The 4564-nt window shown below is 47.4% G+C and overlaps 1 long non-coding RNA gene across 1 annotated transcript in view; it reads left to right on the top strand.

Moving 5' to 3' along the window:
- Positions 1-253: 253 nt before the first annotated feature.
- LOC110311747 overlaps positions 254-4564 on the top strand; it is a 10417-nt gene continuing 6106 nt past the window's right edge. The window contains exons 1-2 of the long non-coding RNA XR_002379989.1: positions 254-336; positions 2923-3410. This is a non-coding gene — a long non-coding RNA (uncharacterized LOC110311747). The remainder of the gene's footprint in view (positions 337-2922; positions 3411-4564) is intronic.

Here is a 4564-nt window from a genome sequence, read left to right as displayed (position 1 = left end):
CGCCTTCTGATCTCTCTGCCTCTGACACTTGTCAAGTCTCTCCCAATAATCCGAGTAACAACCTCATGTAAGGGGAAGTCATCCATGGATGTAGAAAAACAACCTGTGCCAGGGTGCTTTGATGCTAGTTTTTTCCCCCTGACTTGACTTGTCACATTACACAGATTTATGTCCCCAGTACCAACTCAATCCCCTGGACAAACAGTTCCCAACCTACGATGGTTCAACTTCATGATTTGGCAACTTCACCATGGGGCAAGGAAATAGTCTTCAGTAGAAACCACGGTGGCGAGCAGGCAGCTGCATTGCTAAGCGATGGTATAGAATAACTGTGAGGTATGTATTTGGGAATTTAGCCCCTTGTACACCAAGAGCATCTGTGGTCCAAATGTGTCCATTATGCTAAACCCGGAGTGTGCAGGATGTGCAGGCATGGGACTTTTTTTTTTTTTTCTTCTAGAAAACTGAGGTAAAGAAGTCCGAGAAGAGGAAGTCTTGGGTATTAATGGATACTTAGTCTCAAAAAAAAAAATTCAAGTGCTTTGCTAAATGCAGGCAGAGATAGAATCACATAGTTCAAGGTATGTCCTTTGTAAGTACTTGTCTGAGTGCTCTCTTTCCTTTCTTTCTGGGATGCTTGGTCAGCAAGAGGAGATGAAAGCGAGTCATGTGAAGCCTCTAATCTCTAGTCCAAAACAAATCCTAGCTGGTGTTTCCCATCCTGGGTTGCTTGCCGAGGCTCTGCTTTGGACACTAACAGGAAGATGTAGGGAGGGAGCTCTGAGGGTCTACCCTCGGTTACCGCAGGTAGTTCCAGGAGTGGGTCCTGTTAGTGAGGGGCGATTCCTGAGGTCCCAGGGGAGGGTTGTGGCTTGAGGTGTGCCCGTGATTTCCTGACAAACCGAGAGGGAGAGGAGTTGTGTCGTCTGGTGGCGGGGTCACATCTTTGCTTTTCTCTCTCATGTCTCCAGTGACCAACCCTGCCCATTGGTTGGCCTGCCTGGGATGCTGACCCACTAGACAAACAGATGTTAGGATGAGCTGAGATAATTCAAGAGGAAGGCTTAGAGGGCTCTCTTCCTCCGGAGACTCATTTACTTGATAGAAGACACAGATATTGGTCAAGTAGGTGGGGATAAAGCTTGGTTAGAGGGTAGAGGAGCTGTTGATATGGCAAACCAGCAGCGGATTGCATGGGTTGAAGGGTCTGCACTCTGGACTAGCCGTTGTCTTCCTCCTAGTGCCTCTGCTGACAACAGGAGAGTCACACTGCCATTCTTTCTAACAGTCAAAAAAACTATACATTCTCTCAGTCACCCATGCAAACAGCTCAACTCCCCAACGCTGTCCCAAGTAACCAATACATTTAATTTTCAGAGAACCTTTGTGCTGTGACCTCATTGAGAGGTGGGCTGTCCAATCTGCAGATGGACAAACACTGTAGTTTGGATGCGACCTGTCCCGCAGGTTCTTGTGTTTGAACACTCAGGCCTGGCTGGTGATTCTGCTTTTAGAGTGCTGTGGAAACTTTAGGAGGCAAAGCCCACCTGGAGGAGGTGGGTCACTGTGTGTGGGGGTAAGCTTTGAGGGTTTATAGCCTGACTGTGGCCCAAAGTCCTGTTCACCCATCACTTCCTACATCTCCTACCACAGTGGCCCCACTATAAGAGGCACATAGGTTCTTGTGCTCACAGATAAGCATGGGGGGTGGGGTAGGGGGATCAGGAATGTTAAACACACCAGGTTGCCTCTTCAAAGAGAGCGATGCATAACCTGTTGTCCACCCAGAAGGCTGGGAGCAGACATGGTGACTTCTGTACTGTGTCACTGAGACCACCCCAGATCCCTTATCCTGAGCTTGTCAACCAATAGAAACCATCTTTATATAAAGTGTCACATGTCATCAGTTTATAGAATGTATCTTTATGGGAGATGCCACATGTACCTTACACGGAGTTCAGTGTAATTGTGTCCTAAGCTTTGCTGTGTACATGGGATTGAGTTAATTATCACCAAACGGTGCTGTTTAAATACACCTAAAATAAACAAGTTGGGGTCAGACTCCAGAAGTTCGAACCAACACTGGCTGCTGAGTAGTGTCAAACCGAACGTTTTCTACCTTTAAATTGCTTCTTGTGAGGCATTTGGTGAAAGCAACGAGAAAAGTAGTGTCGGGATGCAGCTCAGTGGGAGAGGGCTTGCCTAGCGCACAGAAGACTCTGGGCTCGATGCGCAGCATCAGAGAGAGAAAAAGTAACAATACAGGGGGCGGAACATGACCCTTGCAAACCCAACCGTGTGGCTCGTAGGTCTTTGAATCTGGTTTGCAGATGAAGTGTGGGAGCGTTTGGAGCTGTGGGTGAGAGAGGCCCCAGAAAGCTGCACGAGGAACTTACCGGACCGTTGTGGTGGGAGTGTGGAGGACTGAATGCCCAGGGAAGCAGACAGTGGAGGTCTGGGGCTTGAGGCTCAGGAGGGTTCATAGGGGAACGAGGGTTCTGTTGGGAACTGGGCCAGAGACATTTCGTCTTACTTTCTGGTACAGAGTGTCTGCAGACGTTCTCCCACTACACGGAGAACCCGAGTGAGGCTCCGCCTCCTGTTCTGCTTTCGAAGGGGGCGGGGCATTTGTTAAGCAAACCAGTCTATGGGTTTGGGACAGAACGATCTCAAAGGGTCCATTTAATTTATCGCGATCGTAACACTACATAAGCTGGCAAAAGCTTCCTGAAGTGCAGCCCGTCTCCAAGAGCAGGCCTAACGTCCTGAGATTGCTGCCAGGTTTAACACTGGGTGAGTCTAGGCTTTCAGAATGTACTGGTGCTCAAGGATTCGGCTACCAAAAACTCTTAAAGCCATACTGTAGTAAATGAATTTCCTTTCTGGTGCTCTGGCCCGCATGACCAAAGTGTCTCCTTTTAGACAGAGAGCTACAGTGTGAAGAAATTTGCTGGAAAGCACTCACTACTGGGTCTGAGAACTCGGCCAACAGCCACATCTTTCCAGCCATTTCTAACAAAGGGAGTGTGCTGACTGCTTGGCGCCCTCTTCTATGGCAAGGGACACCTGGTGTTGAGAAATGCAAGCACATGGCTCAGCCAACAGCGGGCCCTTGATGGAGTTATAATTAATGTGCCATCTGCCACCTTCAAGATTTAGTGGCACAGAAAATGCTTACCTTTATGCCGAGTTCTGAAAGAAGAAAGAGAAGGTCAAAGTTCCTGGCACATTTGAGGGTCACAGAACGTTGTCCCTGGGTTGCAGATCAAACCCAGGGCCCTGGCAAAGCTGGTACAGTGCCCTATTGCTGAGTCACCCACCCTGCCCTTAGAACCTGGAGACCCTGCTAAAAACAAACCAGGAAGATTGTCTTCGGAAAAAGGCATGGCCACAGCTCTACAGAAATGTGGGTGAGCAAGTTCAGGGGTATGAGGAGGGGATCGTGAGAACAGGAAGACATGAATTCTGGCACAAGCCTTAAGCACGGAGGCCTGGCACTCGCTGGGTTATGTGGGAGTGGCTGTCCGATTCACCGGACCCACTGCCAAATGAAATCACGGGATCCTTGGTTCAAAAAGTACTAAGACTTTGAGAGGACAGTAACAGAGTACGGAACCAATCTTGGGTCCACCCTGATGCTCAATAAGGAAAAAGCCACAGTGAACTCTCAGGTATTTCTAAAGCCATGGCCATACCAAATGGAAGTCCTCCTTCATAAGTGTCTATGACCTTGGTACCTTGGTACTACAGTGCTCTTTTATGTCTCAATATGAAGCTCATATTTATGGTAGATTGGGGGAAATAAAGAAAGTGTTGTGAAGTTTTTGACCCCTGGGAAGAGATCATAGACTCAATCCAATTATAATTAAAGGATTGATTAGAGCTAAGCAGGACAAACATTCTCTAAGCCAGATCTGAGGTTGCTGTGAAGGAGATGTGTGGGGAAGGGCTTTTAAAAGGGAAAAACCACATGAAGATCATATATATATATATGTATATGTGTGTGTATATATATACTCATTAAATGATTAAGACAACTCAAAACAATCTTGGGTATCTTTATAAAATACCCAAAGGAGCATAAAAATATAGTTTGTTTTAACAAGTAGATAGTCAGGGCTGTACATTTTTGGGTGAGGAAGGAGGGTCACTGAGTCAGGGTTACTGGGAGCTTATCTTCCAGGGACTGGAGTCAGAGACAAAGAGCTGGTACCAAGATGAATTTCTAGTATAAAATGGAGCTTCCTTAGATATAATAAAAGAAGGAAGGAAGGAACGAATGAAAGAACGAAGGAAGGAAAGCAAGAAAAAGAAAAAGAAGACAACAACAGAACCCAAACGAACAAGTGCAGAACACCCAAAGCCACTCCATGTCCCTCCCTCCTGATCTGACACCGATTGTTAAGGTCTATGGCTGCCCCTCACCACAGACAACTGTGGACAGACTGTGGACAACTGGACAGACCATGGACAACTGGACAGACCATGGACAACTGGGACAGACCATGGACAACTGGGACAGACCATGGACAACTGGGACAGACCATGGACAACTGGGACAGAC

The sequence above is a fragment of the Mus caroli genome, chromosome 16, assembly GCF_900094665.2.
Source record: "Mus caroli chromosome 16, CAROLI_EIJ_v1.1, whole genome shotgun sequence".
Lineage (NCBI taxonomy): Eukaryota > Metazoa > Chordata > Mammalia > Rodentia > Muridae > Mus > Mus caroli.
The sequence above is the reverse complement of the archived record's forward strand: the minus strand, read 5'-3'. Positions and strand labels throughout refer to the sequence as shown.